The following is an 18112-nucleotide window of genomic DNA, read 5'->3' as shown; positions in this document are numbered from 1 at the left end:
TATGTGCGTGTATGAGTATGAGTGTGTATGCATGTGAATGTACTTCTGTATGTGTATGGGCATGTGTATGTGTGTCTGGTTGCTTACCTGTGTATGTGCGTATGTGTGTGTGTGTATGAGTATGAGTGTGTATGCATGTGAATGTACTTCTGTATGTGTATGGGCATGTGTATGTGTGTCTGTGTGCTTACCTGTGTATGTGTGTGTGTGTGTGTATGAGTGTGTATGCATGTTAATGTACTTCTGTATGTGTATGTGTGTCTGTGTGCTTATCTGTGTATGTGCGTGTGTTTATGAGTATGAGTGTGTATGCATGTTAATGTACTTCTGTATGTATATGGGCATGTGTATGTGTGTCTATGTGCTTACCTGTGTATGTGTGTGTGTATGAGTATGAGTGTGTATGCATGTGAGTGTACTTCTGTATGTGTATGTGTGTCTGTGTGCTTACCTGTGTATGTATGTGTGTGTGTATGAGTATGAGTGTGTATGCATGTGAGTGTACTTCTGTATGTGTATGTGTGTCTGTGTGCTTATCTGTGTACGTGCATGTGTACTTGTGAAAATATGTTAACCTTTTAACACCGTTATGCCGTTCTATTCCGTCATAATTAGACTGGGCTTTAGAGCCGTTATGACGGAATGTCCTGAAGCCTACTGCGCTTCCTGGATTTGATCACGGTCTCGAGGGCGTTCCTAGGGTTATAGGGACGCCCCCCAGACCCGATCCAATAATTGTAGACACTTTAACCCCGGCAGGAAAGGGTTAATGTGTATGAGTATAAACGCATGCGTATGTATGCAAATGTTTATATGTAGGTCTGCTAGTGTGTACAGTGGATATAAAAAGTCTACACACCTTAATGAAATTGAAGTTTTTTTTAAATGTAAAGACACAAATAACAACAATGTAAACAAATAGTTATCTATTAGGAATATATTAAATAGTAAAACAAAATCTACAACACTACAGACAGGAAATTTAAATAATTGCTCCTTTTTTTTACTAGCTGCCAAAGGCAGTAAAATCACTCATTTGTGTGTATTGCTGGCAGCTAGGAAGAATAATTTTTTTTTTTAGATTTTAGTAGCAGGCAAATGAATAAAATCGCTGTTCGGTTGTGAAAATATGACAGGGGCATGGGTGGAGCTTAAGGCAGAGCTTTGGGGAGGGGCTAAAATGTGACCCCAGCTACTGCTGATACCCAATCAGCTGCAGCTTGTACAGAATTTAATGGAGGACAGTTTCATCTCTAAGCCTTACAAGTACAACAAACTATACCAACAGAACAAAGTTAAATTAATAATAGAAGTAAATAGGAAAGTTGTTTAAAATTGCTGCTGTATCTTAATCATAAAAATGTACTTTTGTCTTCACTGTTAATATAAATTAAAATCTTGTAGGGTAATAGGGAGGGTAACCTGTTCATGCAAGTCAGTGTCTGGAGCACTATACTGCAGGACATAGTGCTGCCCTCTAGTGCTCCTGCTCCACTGCTGCCCTCCAGTGCTCCTGCAAAACTGCTGCCCTCCAGTGCTCCTGCAAAACTGCTACCCTCTAGTGCTCCTGCTAAACTGCTGCCCTCTAGTGCTCCACTGCTGCCCTCTAGTGCTCCTGCAAAACTGCTGCCCTCTAGTGCTCCACTGCTGCCCTCTAGTGCTCCTGCAAAACTGCTGCCCTCTAGTGCTCCTGCAAAACTGCTGCCCTCCAGTGCTCCTGCAAAACTGCTGCCCTCTAGTGCTCCTGCAAAACTGCTGCCCTCTAGTGCTCCACTGCTGCCCTCTAGTGCTCCTGCAAAACTGCTGCCCTCTAGTGCTCCTGCAAAACTGCTGCCCTCCAGTGCTCCTGCAAAACTGCTGCCCTCCAGTGCTCCTGCAAAACTGCTGCCCTCTAGTGCTCCACTGCTGCCCTCTAGTGCTGCTGCAAAACTGCTGCCCTCTAGTTCTCCTGCAAAACTGCTGCCCTCTAGTTCTCCTGCAAAACTGCTGCCCTCTAGTGCTCCTGCAAAACTGCTGCCCTCTAGTGCTCCTGCAAAACTGCTGCCCTCCAGTGCTCCTGCAAAACTGCTGCCCTCTAGTTCTCCTGCAAAACTGCTGCTCTCTAGTGCTCCACTGCTGCCCTCTAGTGCTCCTGCAAAGCTGCTGCCCTCTAGTGCTCCACTGCTGCCCTCTAGTGCTCCTGCAAAACTGCTGCCCTCCAGTGCTCCTGCAAAACTGCTGCCCTCCAGTGCTCCTGCAAAACTGATGCCTTCTAGTGCTCCACTGCTGCCCTCTAGTGCTCCTGCAAAACTGCTGCCCTCTAGTGCTCCTGCAAAACTGCTGCCCTCTAGTGCTTCTGCAAAACTGCTGCCCTCTAGTGCTCCTGCATAACTGCTGCCCTCTAGTGCTCCTGCAAAACTGCTGCCCTCTAGTGCTCCTGCAAAACTGCTGCCCTCTAGTGCTTCTGCAAAACTGCTGCCCTCTAGTGCTCCTGCATAACTGCTGCCCTCTAGTGCTCCTGCAAAACTGCTGCCCTCTAGTGCTCCACTGCTGCCCTCTAGTGCTCCACTGCTGCCCTCTAGTGCTCCTGCAAAACTGCTGCCCTCTAGTGCTCCACTGCTGCCCTCTAGTGCTCCTGCAAAACTGCTGCCCTCTAGTGCTCCTGCAAAACTGCTGCCCTCTAGTGCTCCACTGCTGCCCTGTAGTGCTCCACTGCTGCCCTCTAGTGCTCCTGCAAAACTGCTGCCCTCTAGTGCTCCACTGCTGCCCTCTAGTGCTCCACTGCTGCCCTCTAGTGCTCCTGCAAAACTGCTGCCCTCTAGTGCTCCACTGCTGCCCTCTAGTGCTCCACTGCTGCCCTCTAGTGCTCCTGCAAAACTGCTGCCCTCTAGTGCTCCTGCAAAACTGCTGCCCTCTAGTGCTCCACTGCTGCCCTCTAGTGCTCCTGCAAAACTGCTGCCCTCTAGTGCTCCACTGCTGCCCTCTAGTGCTCCTGCAAAACTGCTGCCCTCTAGTGCTCCACTGCTGCCCTCTAGTGCTCCACTGCTGCCCTCTAGTGCTCCACTGCTGCCCTCTAGTGCTCCTGCAAAACTGCTGCCCTCTAGTGCTTCTGCAAAACTGCTGCCCTCTAGTGCTCCACTGCTGCCCTCTAGTGCTCCACTGCTGCGCTCTAGTGCTCCACTGCTGCTATATAGTGTTGCAGACATGTGCACCTCCCTAAGCTTACCTCCCACTTTTCTACAAAAGATACAAAGAGAATGAAGACAATTTGATAATAGAAGAAAATTAGAAAGTCATTTAACATTGCCTATTCTGTCTGAATCATGAAATAAAATTTTAGGTTTTATGTCTCTTTAATATAATAATAATATTGTTTACTCATGTGACATAGTGGTTACTATGGTTACTCTTTGGCGATTTTTGTCTCACTGAGGGGGTGGGGTTGTTTGTATACATTTGCTATATACAGTGAGGCCTCGGTTTACGAATTTAATTCGTTCTCCGGGTCGTTTCGTATTGCGAAAAATTCGTAAACCGAAACACGGTTTCCCATAGGAATGCATTGAAAATCAATTAATGCGTTCCGGAGGTCCGAAAAAATTCAAATAAAGTGTCCAAAAAATGCTCCAAAAGGCTCCAAAAGGCTTAACAACTTGCTGCAAATGGCTCCAATGTCTCCAAAAGGCTCCACAACTTGCTGCAAATGGCTCCAATGTCTCCAAAAGGCTCCACAACTTGCTGCAAATGGCTCCAAAAGGCTTAACAACTTGCTGCAAATGGCTCCAAAAGGCTCAACAACTTGCTGCAAATGGCTCCAAAAGGCTTAACAACTTGCTGCAAATGGCTCCAAAAGGCTTAACAACTTGCTGCAAATGGCTCCAAAAGGCTTAACAACTTGCTGCAAATGGCTCCAAAAGGCTTAACAACTTGCTGCAAATGGCTCCAAAAGGCTCAACAACTTGCTGCAAAATGGCTCCAAAACCTCTCCAACACCTCCACACTGGTACCCAAACTTCATTAATTCAATATTAATTCAATCATACTTGAGTATGCAGGGGGCACAGGGGCCACTGGTTTCGTATTGCGAAAAATATTCGTAAACCGAGGGGGCAAACCGGCATTTTGTTTCGTATTGCGAAAAAAATTCTTAAACCGAGTCAAATTTTCTTCAAATTTCGATTTCGTAAACCGAAATTTCGTATACCGAGTCGTGCGTAAACCGGGGCCTCACTGTATTTGTTGCACTTCATAAGCACTGTGTCTGAGGAAGGGGATACTTTGTCCCTGAAACGTCACAACTGTTCACAGTAAAATATTGTTAAAAAGACCAGAGAGTGCAAGTTTTGTTTATTCTTATATAAATTTTCATTAGCACCCTGGCAGGTAATGGACTGAGTGAGAGTGCACCTCTTTGCTATTTATATATACAGTATATATATATATTAAACGAACATGGAAGCCACAAGTTTTCTTTTGTGATTCAGATAGAGCATGGAATTTTAAACAACTTTCTAATTTACTTCTATTGTCAAACTGTCTTCCTTCTCTTCATATCTTTTGTTGAAAAGCAGGAACATAAGCTTAGAAGCCTTCCCATTTCTGAAGAGCTACATGGCAGCAGTTTTGCAAGAATGTTACCCATTTGCAAGAGCACTAGAGGGCAGCACTATAAGAATGTTACCCATTTGCAAGAGCACTAGATGGCAGCACTATAAGAATGTTATCCATTTGCAAGAGCACTAGAGGGCAGCACTATAAGAAGGTTACCCATTTGCAAGAGCACTAGATGGCAGCACTATAAGAATGTTACCCATTTGCAAGAGCACTAGATGGCAGCACTATAAGAATGTTACCCATTTGCAAGAGCACTAGATGGCAGCACTATAAGAATGTTATTCATTTGCAAGAGCACTAGAGGGCAGCACTATAAGAATGTTATCCATCTGCAAGAGCACTAGAGGGCAGCACTATAAGAATGTTATCCATTTGCAAGAGCACTAGAGGGCAGCACTATAAGAATGTTATCCATTTGCAAGAGCACTAGAGGGCAGCACTATAAGAATGTTACCCATTTGCAAGAGCACTAGAGGGCAGCACTATAAGAATGTTATTCATTTGCAAGAGCACTAGAGGGCAGCACTATAAGAATGTTACCCATTTGCAAGAGCACTAGAGGGCAGCACTATAAGAATGTTACCCATTTGCAAGAGCACTAGAGGGCAGCACTATAAGAATGTTACCCATTTGCAAGAACACTAGAGGGCAGCACTATAAGAATGTTATCTATTAGCAAGAGCACTAGAGGACAGCACTATAAGAATGTTATCCATTTGCAAGAGCACTAGATGGCAGCACTATAAGAATGTTATCCATTTGCAAGAGCACTAGAGGGCAGCATTATAAGAATGTTATCCATTTGCAAGAGCACTAGATGGCAGCACTATAAGAATGTTACCCATTTACAAGAGCACTAGAGGGCAGCACTATAATAATGTTATCCATTTGCAAGAACACTATAGGGCAGCACTATAAGAATGTTATCCATTTGCAAGAGCACTAGAGGGCAGCACTATAAGAATGTTATCCATTTGCTAGAGCACTAGAGGGCAGCACTATAAGAATATTATCCATTTGCAAGAGCACTAGAGGGAAGCACTATAAGAATATTATCCATTTGCAAGAGCACTAGAGGGAAGCACTATAAGAATGTTATCCATTTGCTAGAGCACTAGAGGGCAGCACTATAAGAATGTTATCCATTTGCAAGAGCACTAGAGGGCAGCACTATAAGAATGTTACCCATTTGCAAGAGCACTAGAGGGCAGCACTATAAGAATGTTACCCATTTGCAAGAGCACTAGAGGGCAGCACTATAAGAATGTTATCCATTTGCAAGAGCACTAGATGGCAGCACTATAAGAATGTTATCCATTTGCAAGAACACTAGAGGGAAGCACTATAAGAATGTTATCCATTTGCAAGAGCACTAGATGGCAGCACTATAAGAATGTTACCCATTTGCAAGAGCACTAGATAGCAGCACTATAAGAATGTTATCCATTTGCAAGAGCACTAGAGGGCAGCACTATAAGAATGTTACCCATTTGCAAGAGCACTAGAGGGCAGCACTATAAGAATGTTATCCATTTGTAAGAGCACTAGATGGCAGCACTATAAGAATGTTACCCATTTGCAAGAGCACTAGAGGGCAGCACTATAAGAATGTTATCCATTTGCAAGAGCACTAGAGGGCAGCACTATAAGAATGTTATCCATTTGCAAGAGCACTAGAGGGCAGCACTGTAAGAATGTTATCCATTTGCAAGAGCACTAGAGGGCAGCACTATAAGAATGTTATCCATTTGCAAGAGCACTAGAGGGCAGCACTATAAGAATGTTATCCATTTGCAAGAGCACTAGAGGGCAGCACTGTAAGAATGTTACCCATTTGCAAGAGCACTAGAGGGCAGCACTATAAGAATGTTATCCATTTGCAATAGCACTAGAGGGCAGCACTATAAGAATGTTATCCATTTGCAAGAGCACTAGAGGGCAGCACTGTAAGAATGTTATCCATTTGCAAGAGCACTAGATGGCAGCACTATAAGAATGTTATCCATTTGCAAGAGCACTAGAGGGCAGCACTATAAGAATGTTATCCATTTGCAAGAGCACTAGAGGGCAGCACTATAAGAATGTTATCCATTTGCAAGAGCACTAGAGGGCAGCACTATAAGAATGTTATCCATTTGCAAGAGCACTAGAGGGCAGCACTATAAGAATGTTATCCATTTGCAAGAGCACTAGAGGGCAGCACTATAAGAATGTTATCCATTTGCAAGAGCACTAGAGGGCAGCACTATAAGAATGTTATCCATTTGCAAGAACACTAGATGGCAGCACTATAAGAATGTTATCCATTTGCAAGAGCACTAGAGGACAGCACTATAAGAATGTTATCCATTTGCAAGAGCACTAGATGGCAGCACTATAAGAATGTTATCCATTTGCAAGAGCACTAGAGGGCAGCACTATAAGAATGTTATCCATTTGCAAGAGCACTAGATGGCAGCACTATAAGAATGTTATCCATTTGCAAGAGCACTAGAGGACAGCACTATAAGAATGTTATCCATTTGCAAGAGCACTAGAGGGCAGCACTATAAGAATGTTATCCATTTGCAAGAGCACTAGAGGGCAGCACTATAAGAATGTTATCCATTTGCAAGAGCACTAGAGGGCAGCACTATAAGAATGTTATCCATTTGCAAGAGCACTAGAGGGCAGCACTATAAGAATGTTATCCATTTGCAAGAGCACTAGATGACAGCACTATAAGAATGTTATCCATTTGCAAGAGCACTAGATAGCAGCACTATAAGAATGTTATCCATTTGCAAGAGCACTAGATAGCAGCACTATAAGAATGTTATCCATTTGCAAGAGCACTAGATAGCAGCACTATAAGAATGTTATCCATTTGCAAGAGCACTAGATAGCAGCACTATAAGAATGTTATCCATTTGCAAGAGCACTAGATAGCAGCACTATAAGAATGTTATCCATTTGCAAGAGCACTAGATAGCAGCACTATAAGAATGTTATCCATTTGCAAGAGCACTAGAGGGCAGCACTATAAGAATGTTATCCATTTGCAAGAGCACTAGATAGCAGCACTATAAGAATGTTATCCATTTGCAAGAGCACTAGAGGGCAGCACTATAAGAATGTAATGCATTTGCAAGAGCACTAGATGGCAGCACTATAAGAATGTTATCCATCTGCAAGAGCACTAGAGGGCAGCACTGTAAGAATGTTATCCATTTGCAAGAGCACTAGATAGCAGCACTATAAGAATGTTATCCATTTGCAGGCATGTAGTTCTACTGATGCCTACCTAGGTATCTCTTCAATACAGAGTATTATGAGAACAAAGCTAATTGGATAGCAAAACTTTATTTTTAAATTGTATGCTCTGTCTGAACACAATTTAAATACTAACAGAATGTTCATTTAGGATTGCAGAGAAGTCTCTGGACGTTGTGTTTTGCTTTGATTATTATTATCTGTGAAATAGACTTGGAAGCAATAAACTTGTTCTATGTGTGTTCTATACAGTTTTATTAGAGTTGTGTTAAATCATATATGCAAGTGGTTTTACTAATTCAAGTGATTCAGAAAACAAAGATCATACAAGTTCCATTGAAACGGTATAGGGCTGTACAGAGGTTCACACCGTGTGCGCCCCGTGATTGCCCCACCAATAATTCCACTGGCTAAAAATAAAATGCCTTTTTCTTACTAGAACTGGGCTCAGTTCTGGGTCATTCCAATCAATCAGAAATGCAGTTTTTGCGTAGCTTTCTAATGGTTTCTCATGTGCTAAAAAAACTGCTGCAACCGTTTATTTAACTAAACAGCCTTGCAGTCTTTAAAACAGCACTCTGTATATTAAAGGGTAATAAACATTAACCCCTTAAGGACAAGGCCATTTTTCAATTTCTTTCCCTGAAGGACCAGGGCTATTTTTACATTTCTGCAGTGTTTGTGTTTAGCTGTAATTTTCCTCTTACTCATTTACTGTACCCACACATATTATATACCGTTTTTCTCGCCATTAAATGGGCTTTCTAAAGATACCATTATTTTTATCATATCTTATCATTTACTTTAAAAAAATGATAAAATATGAGGAAAAAATGGAAAAAACACACTTTTTCTAACTTTGACCCCCAAAATCTGTTACACATCTACAACCACCAAAAAACACCCATGCTAAATAGTTTCTAAATTTTGTCCTGAGTTTAGAAATACCCAATGTTTACATGTTCTTTGCAAGTTATAGGGCAATAAATACAAGTAGCACTTTGCTATTTCCAAACCACTTTTTTTTCAAAATTAGCACTAGTTACATTGGGACACTGATATCTGTCAGGAATCCCTGAATATCCATTGACATGTATATATTTTTTTTTTAGAAGACATCCCAAAGTATTGATCTAGGCCCATTTTGGTATATTTCATGCCACCATTTCACCACCAAATGCAATCAAATAAAAAAAATTGTTCACTTTTTCCCAAATATTTTCACAAACTTTAGGTTTCTCACTGAAATTATTTACAAACAACTTGTGCAATTATGGCATAAATGGTTGTAAATGCTTCTCTGGGATCCCCTTTGTTCAGAAATAGCAGACATATATGGCTTTGGCGTTGCTTTTTGCTAATTAGAAGGCCGCTAAATGCCACTGCGCATCACACGTGTATTATGCCCAGCAGTGAAGGGGTTAATTAGGGAGCATGTAGGGAGCGTCTAGGGTTAATTTTAGCTTTAGTGTAGTGTAGTAGACAACCCAAAGTATTGATCTAGGCCCATCTTGGTATATTTCATGCTACCATTTCACCGCTAAATGCGATCAAATAAAAAAAAAACGTAAACTTTTTCACAATTTTAGGTTTCTCACTGAAATTATTTACAAACAACTTTTGCAAGTATGGCATAAATGATTGTAAATGCTTCTCTGGGATCCCCTTTGTTCAGAAATAGCAGACATATATGGCTTTGGCGTTGCTTTTTGGTAATTATAAGGCCACTAAATGCCGCTGCGCACCACACGCGTATTATGCCCAGCAGTGCAGGGGTTAATTAGGTCATTTGTAGGGAGCTTGCAGGGTTAATTTTAGCTTTAGCGTAGAGATCAGCCTCCCACCTGACACATCACACCCCAGGATCCCTCCCAAACAGCTCTCTTCCCTCCCCCATCCCACAATTGTCCCCGCCATCTTAAGTACTGGCAGAAAGTCTGCCAGTACTAAAATAAAAGGTGTATTTAAAAAAAATAAAAAAAATTGTATAGCATATTTACATATGCAGCTGTGTAGGATCCCCCTTAGCCCCCAACCTCCCTGATCCCCCCCCCCAAACAGCTCTCTACCCTCCACCTCTAACTTACTGGGAGCCATCTTGGGTACTGGCAGCTGTTTGCCAGTACCCAGTTTGCAAATAAAAATGTATTTTTTTTCTTTTTTATTTTTTCCCCCCTTTTTTCTGTAGTGTAGCTTTCCCCCCCCCCCCACAGACCAATCCCCCACCCGCTCCCAGATCCCTTGGATTTACTTTTATTAGGGATTTTATCCCCCCTTACTGTTACGTTTTTTCTGTAGTGAAGCGGTTCCCACCCGCTCCCTCCCCGTGCACGCGCCCGCCCGCCCGCCGCCCCCATGCACGCGCGCGCTCCCGACAACCCCGCCCGCGATCTCGCCCCCCTCTGTCTTCAGCCTTTCATCGATGGCCGCCCACCCGCCTCCCACGTCAGCTCCCACCCACCAACGATTGCGGCCAACGATACCGGTGCAGAGAGGGCCACAGAGTGGCTCTCTCTGCATCGGATGGGGGAAAAATGTTATTGCAGGATGCCTCGATAATCCCCAAAGTCGTACAGGGTACGTCGCTGGTCTTTGAAGACCAGGTTGTGTGCGACGTACCCTGTACGACTTGTGTCATTAAGGGGTTAAACATTCATGATTCAGATAGAGAAAGCAACTGTAAGAGTTTACTTCTATTATTTCATTTATTTTTTCTTTTGCTATTCCTTTTTGAAAACGGAACCTCGGTAGGCTCATACGAGCTTAAGAGGATAAAAGGCTTTATCTAAGCCTTTGCACATGTTCTTAGCATTCTATGGCAACAGTATTTGCAACAATATATAACATTGCTTTAAACATTGTTGAAAACACTGCTGCCAGGTAGCTAAATACACATGCACGCTCCTGAGCCCACCTATGATTACTGTTTAACAAAGAATACCACAAGAAAACCAAGCAAAATTGATATTTGGATTAAACTGGAAAAGTGTTTACAATTGAATACTATGTCCAATCCATTACATTTTCATTTTGACTTTACAGTCCCTTTAATGAATAACTGGCAACAACAAGGGGCGGGTCATGGATAGCCAAGTGCTGACATGTTTAACCCCATAACTGCTAAAAAGAGCTATAATGTAGTGCAGCAGATTACTACAGAACACGTTGGAGGCGTCAAGGGGTTAAAGAGACAGTCTACTCCAAAATGTTTATTGTTTAAAAAGATAGATAGGGGCCATTTTATCACACCGTCAATCAGCTCCAATGAATCTGTTTTCACGCGAGCCTTCAGTGGTCTTAAGACCGCTGCTCCTTAACTCATTTGCCACCTCTGAGGCAGCGGACAGCAATCAGCCCGATATGATATGATCAGGTTGATTGACACCCCCTGCTAGCGGCCAATTGGCTGCGAATTTGCAGGGGGCGGGATTGCACAAGCATTTCTTGTGAAATGCTTGTGCAATGATAAATGCTGACAGCGTATGCTGTCGGCATTTATCTATGTGTGGCGGACATGAACACTACAGCGGATTATGTCCACTCGCACTTTGATAATTTGGCCCCATAATTTCTCAATTACCCATTCCCCAGTTTTGCACAGCCAACATAGTTATATTAATATACTTTTTACCTCTGTGATTACCTTTTATCTAAGCCTTTGCCGACTGCCCCCTTATCTCAGTTCTTTTGACAGACTTGTATTTTAGCCAATCAGTGCTGACTCATAAATAACTCCGGGAGTGAGCACACTGTTTATCAATATGGCACATATGAACTAGTGCTGTCTATCTGTGAAAAAACTGTCAAATGCACTGAGATAAGAGGTGGCCTTCAAGGACTTAGAAATCAGCATATGCGCCTATGATTACCTTTACTGACTTGCATTTTAGCCAATTAGTGTTGTTTCATGCACAACTCCATGGGAGAAAGCACGATGTTATCTATATGGCACGCATGAACTAGCAGTCTCCTGTTGTGAAAGGGTAATAAAAAAGGAGCTGTCTGTTGTGACTTAGAAACAGGCAGAGATTTAGAGGTTTAAATGTTATAAAGTACATTAATATAACAATGTGTGTTGTGCAGAGCTGGGGAATGGGTAGTAAAGGCGCTAGCTATCTTTTTAAACAATAATAATTTTGGTGTTGACTGTCCCTTTAAGGGCTTGGCACCTGTACTGTTAACAGAAGCTAAAAACGCTTGAGAGGTTTGAAGAGTGTTTCTAGGAACTTTACATTTGCAAAGCTTTGTGTGTGTGCTAATGAGAGCGATGGTTACCCCACTCCTGCAGTGCACGAACGATCAGATTAAGAGGAAACAAACTGCTGTGCAAATAAACTTTACAGTAATTTGGGTTTTTCAGGAAGGAAATGAAATTAGAATAGAGGTTTTGTCTGGCTATTTGTGTGTGCAGGAGGAAGTGCGCTTCCTTAACCCCCCTCTCTGCGCTATGCACCTTAGTACGTCTCAGGCGGTGGGCACGTGGCTTAGCCTTTCATCCATGCTGGTACAGATGATGATAATACAGCTACAGAGGGGTTAACCACCTGACCCATAGCAATATTAAAGGGACATTAAACTCTAAATCACGTTCTCCATAACAGATTTTAAGGGTCATTAAAACCCAAAAAAATTCTTTCATGATTCAGAGTATGCAATTTAAAAAAAGGCCAATATCTTTGATCAAATGCTTCACTCTTATGTTATTCTTTGTTGAAGAGATTCCTAGGTAGGTATCTGGAGAACTAAATGGCAGGAAATAGTGCACTTGCTAATGGATAACATTCTTGCAAAACTGCTGCCATATAGTGCTCCAGACACGTGCACACTCCAGAGCTTACGTCCCTGCTTTTCAATAATTGAAACCAAGAGAATGAAGAAAATTCGATAATTTTAGTTATTTGGAAAGTTATGCTCTTTCTGAATCATGAAAAATGGGGGTTGTGTCCCTTTAATTATACAGCATTAAAACACTTTCGCCTAGATTACGAGTTTTGTCGGTAAAGCTGTGCGGTGCTAACGAGAAGTTTTCCCTCACGCTCACCTACAGACAGCGCTGGTATTACGGGTTTTTACAATACCAGCGCTGCTTACGGTAGCGGTAAGCAGGTAAAACGTGCTCGTGCACGATTTCCCCATTGGAATCAACGGGGAGAGCCGGCTGAAAAAAACCTAACAACTGCAAAAAAACAGCGTAAAGCTCCTAACGCAGCCCCATTGATTCCTATGGGGAAATACATTTTATGTCTACACCTAACACCCTAACATGAACCCCGAGTCTAAACACCGCTATTCTTACATTTATTAACCCCTAATATGCTGCCCCCGACATCGCCAACACCTGCATTATAATTATTAACCCCTAATCTGCCGCTCCGGACACCGCCTCCACATACATTATATGTATTAACCCCTAATCTGCTGCCCCCAATGTCGCCGCCACCTACCTACATTTATTAACCCCTAATCTGCTGCCCACAACGTCTCCGCCACTATAATAAAGTTATTAACCCCTAAACCTAAGTCTAACCCTAACACTAACACCCCCTAACTTAATTATAATTTAAATAAATCTAAATAAAATTACTATCATTAACTAAATTATTCCTATTTAAAACTAAATACTTACCTATACAATAAACCCTAATATAGCTACAATGTAACTAATAGTTACATTGTAGCTATCTTAGGGTTTATTTTTATTTTACAGGCAAGTTTGTATTTATTTTAACTAGGTACAATAGTTATTAAACAGTTATTAACTATTTAATAGCTACCTAGTAAAAATAAAGACAAATTTGCCTGTAAAATAAAACCTAACCTAAGTTACAATTACACCTAACACTACACTATAATTAAATTAATTCCCTAAACTAAATACAATTGAATACAATTAAATACAATTATCTAAAGTACGAAAAAAAACACTAAATTACAGAAAATAATAAAATAATTACAAGTTTCACCCGGCTGGGTGAAGTCTTCTCAAGGTAGGGTGATCTTCAAGGGGTTAGTGTTAGGTTTTATTAAGGGGGTATTGGGTGGGTTTTAGAGTAGGGTTGGGTGTGTTGGTGGTGGGTGGGTTTTAATGTTGGGGGGTATTGGCCTTTTTTTTTACAGGTAAAAGAGCTGATTACTTTGGGGCAATGCCCCGCAAAAGGCCCTTTTAAGGGCTATTTGTAATTTAGTATAGGGTAGGGCTTTTTATTCTTTTGGGGGGCTTTTGTATTTTATTAGGGGGATTAGATTAGGTGTAATTAGTTTAAAAAACTTGTAATTATTTTATTATTTTCTGTAATTTAGTGGGGGGGGGGGTTTCCGTACTTTAGATAATTTTTTTAAATTGTATTTAATTGTATTTAGTTTAGGTAATTAATTTAATTATAGGGTAGTGTTAGGTGTAATTGTAACTTATTTTAGGATTTATTTTACAGGTAAATTTGAATTTATTTTAACTAGGTAGCGATTAAATAGTTAATAAGTATTTAATAACTATTGTACCTAGTTAAAATAAATACAAAGTTGCCTGTAAAATAAAAATAAACCCTAAGCTAGATACAATGTAACTATTAGTTATATTGTAGCTATCTTAGGGTTTATTTTATAGGTAAGTATTTAGTTTTAAATAGGAATAATTTAGTGAATTGTAGTAATTTTATTTAGATTTATTTAAATTATATTTAAGTTAGGGGGTGTTAGGGTTAGGGTTAGACTTAGATTTATGGGTTAATACATTTAATATAGTTCCTGCAACGTTGGGGGCGGCAGATTAAGGGTTAATAAATGTAGGTAGGTGTCGGCGATGTTATGGACGGCAGATTAGGGGTTAATAAATTTAACTAGTGTTTGCGATGCAGGAGTGCGGCGGTTTAGGGGTTAATATATTTTTTATAGTGGCGGCGATGTCCGGTTTGGCAGATTAGGGGTTATAAATATTTTTTTAGTGTTTGCGATGTGGGGGGGGGGGGCTCGGTTTAGGGGTTAATAGGTAGTTTATGGGTGTTAGTGTACTTTTTAGCACTTTAGTTAAGAATTTTATACTACGGCGTTAGCCCATAAAACTCTTAACTACTGACTTTTAAATACGGTATCAGTCTTGACAGGAGAGGCTGTACCGCTCACTTTTTGGAAGACTCGTAATACCGGCGTTATGCAAGTCCCATTGAAAATATAGGATACGCAATTGACGTAAGTGGATTTGCGGTATTTTCGAGTCTGACCAAAAAAGTGAGCAGTGAGCCTGTCATTTCAAGACTCGTAATACCAGCGGGTGTTAAAAAGCAGAGTTGGGACCTCTCAATGCTGCTTTTTAAGGCTAACGCAAGACTCGTAATCTAGGTGTTTGCAATTCACTTTCATTATTGTTGTCTGATTTTCCTGTACTTTAACTCTAGTCAGGCTGATGTGTGCAGGAACGTGTTTATATTTGTTACTTGTTACCGCAGAAAAGGAACATTCGAGAAGCTTTTCAAGTGGTGTGTTCCTGACAAAACAATGCATATTTTTTCTAACAACAATTCTTTAAAACAGAAAGTTCCTGTGTATTATCGCTATATTTGTGACAAGCATGGGACAGGTTTACATATACTAATCTCTAATAATTAAGTAGTCCCTACCTCATATACGGCTAGATTACGAGTTTTGCGTTATGAGGAGTGCGGTACTAACTTGCAAGTTATTGTCACCGCTCACTTCCATACAGCGCTGGTATTACAGGTTTACAAAAACCCGGCGTTAACAGGCAAGAAGTGAGCGTAAAGTAAAATTGTGCTGAAAGCTGCGGTGAGCTGGTTTTACGTGCTCGTGCACGATTTCCCCATAGACATCAATGGGGAGAGCCGGCTGAAAAAAAGTCTAACACCTGCAAAAAAGCAGCGTAATGCTCCGTAATGCAGCCCCATTAATTCCTATTGGGAAACTAAATTTATGTTTACACCTAACACCCTAACATGAACCCTGAGTCTAAACACCCCTAATTATACACTTATTAACCCCTAATCTGCCGCCCCCAACATCGGCGACACCTACATTATACTTATTAACCCCTAATCTGCCGATCCGGACATTGCCGCCACTATAATAAACATATTAACCCCTAAACCGCCTCACTCCCGCATCACAAACACTAGTTAAATATTATTAACCCCTAATCTGCCACCCCTAACATCGCCGCCACCTACCTACATTTATTAACCCTAATCTGCCGCCCCCAACATCGCCGCCACTATACTAAATTTATTAACCCCTAAACCTAAGTCTAACCCTAACCCTAACACCCCCTAACTTAAATATAATTAAAATAAATCTAAATAAAACCTACTATTAATATCTAAATAATTCCTATTTAAAACTAAATACCTGTAAAATAAACCCTAAGATAGCTACAATATAACTAATAGTTACATTGTATCTAGCTTAGGTTTTATTTTTATTTTACAGGCAAGTTTGTATTTATTTTAACTAGGTAGAATAGTTACTAAATAGTTATTAACTATTTACTAACTACCTAGTTAAAATAAATACAAATGTACCTGTAAAATAAAACCTAACCTGTCTTACACTAACACCTAACATTACACTACAATTAAATAAATTACATAAATTAAATACAATTACCTAAATTACAAAAAAACCCCACTAAATTACACAAAATAAAAAAATAAATTATCAGATATTTAAACTAATTACACCTGAGCTCGCATTCTATTCTCTGATTGGAACAGCCAATAGAATGAGAGCTCAATCCTATTGGCTGATTGCATCAGCCAATAGGATTTTTTTACCTTTAATTCGGATTGGCTGATAGAATTCTATCAGCCAATCCGAATTCAAGGGACACCATCTTGGATGACGTCACTTAAAGGAACCTTCATTCTGAAAGAGTCGTCGTAAGAAGATGATGCTCCACGCCGGATGTCTTGAAGATGGAGCCGCTCCGCGCTGGATGGATGAAGATAGAAGATGCCGTCTGGATGAAGACTTCTGCCCGTCTGGAGGACCACTTCGTCCGGCTTGGAGGAAGACTTCTCCTGGCTTCGTTGAGGACTTATTGCCGCTTGGATGAAGACTTCTCCCGGCTTCGTTGAGGATGGATGTCCGGTCTTCAAAACTGTAAGTGGATCTTCAGGAGTTAGTGTTAGGTTTTTTAAGGGTTTATTGGGTGGGTTTCATTTTTAGATTAGGGTTTGGGCACTTGAAAAAGAGCTAAATGTCCTTTTAAGGGCAATGCCCATACAAATGCCCTTTTCAGGGAAAGGGGAGCTTAGGTTTTTTTAGTTAGGATTTTATATGGGGGGTTGGTTACGTGGGTGATGGGTTTTACTGTTGGCGGGTTGTTTGTATCTTTTTTTTACAGGTAAAAGAGCTGACTTATTTGGGGCAATGCCCCGCAAAAGGCCCTTTTAAGGGCTATTGGTAGTTTAGTTTAGGCTAGGTTTTTTTTTTATTTTGGGGGGGGCTTTTTTATTTTGGTAGGGCTATTAGATTAGGTGTAATTAGTTTAAATATCTGATAATTTATTTTTTGTAATTTAGTGTTTGTTTTTTTTCTAATTTAGTTAATTGTATTTAATTTATGTAATTTATTTAATTGTAGTGTAAGGTTAGGTGTTAGTGTAAGACAGGTTAGGTTTTATTTTACAGGTAAATTTATTTTAGCTAGGTAGTTAGTAAATAGTTAATAACTATTTACTAACTATTCTACCTAGTTAAAATAAATACAAACTTGCCTGTGAAATAAAATTAAACCTAAGCTAGATACAATGTAACTATTAGTTATATTGTAGCTAGCTTAGGGTTTATTTTACAGGTAAGTATTTAGTTTTAAATAGTAGTTATTTAGCTAATGATAGGAATTCTTAATTAGATTTATTTTAATTATATTAAAGTTAGTGGGTGTTAGAATTAGACTTAGGGTTAGGTTTAGGGGTTAATAACTTTAGTATAGTGGCGGCGACGTTGGGGGTGGCAGATTAGGGGTTAATAACTGTAATGTAGGTGTCGGCGATGTTAGGGACAGCAGATTAGGGGGTAATAATATTTAACTAGTGTTTACGATGCGGGAGTACGGCGGTTTAGGGATTAATATGTTTATTCTAGTGGCGGCGACGTCCGGAGTGGTAGATTAGGGGTTAATATTTTTATTTTATTGTTTGCGATGCGGGAGGGCCTCGGTTTAGGGGTTAATAGGTAGTTTATGGGTGTTAGTGTACTTTTTAGCACTTTAGTTATGAGTTTTATGTTACAGCTTTGTAGCATAAAACTCATAACTA

General features: G+C 40.6%; 1 protein-coding gene across 3 annotated transcripts in view; it reads left to right on the top strand.

Moving 5' to 3' along the window:
- The window catches only part of PIK3R5 (phosphoinositide-3-kinase regulatory subunit 5), a 185590-nt gene that overhangs the window by 98610 nt on the left and 68868 nt on the right, over nucleotides 1–18112 (top strand). The gene's annotated exons all lie outside the window — the stretch shown is intronic.

The sequence above is a fragment of the Bombina bombina genome, chromosome 1 (genome assembly GCF_027579735.1).
Source record: "Bombina bombina isolate aBomBom1 chromosome 1, aBomBom1.pri, whole genome shotgun sequence".
NCBI classification, from domain to species: domain Eukaryota; kingdom Metazoa; phylum Chordata; class Amphibia; order Anura; family Bombinatoridae; genus Bombina; species Bombina bombina.
The sequence above is the reverse complement of the archived record's forward strand: the minus strand, read 5'-3'. Positions and strand labels throughout refer to the sequence as shown.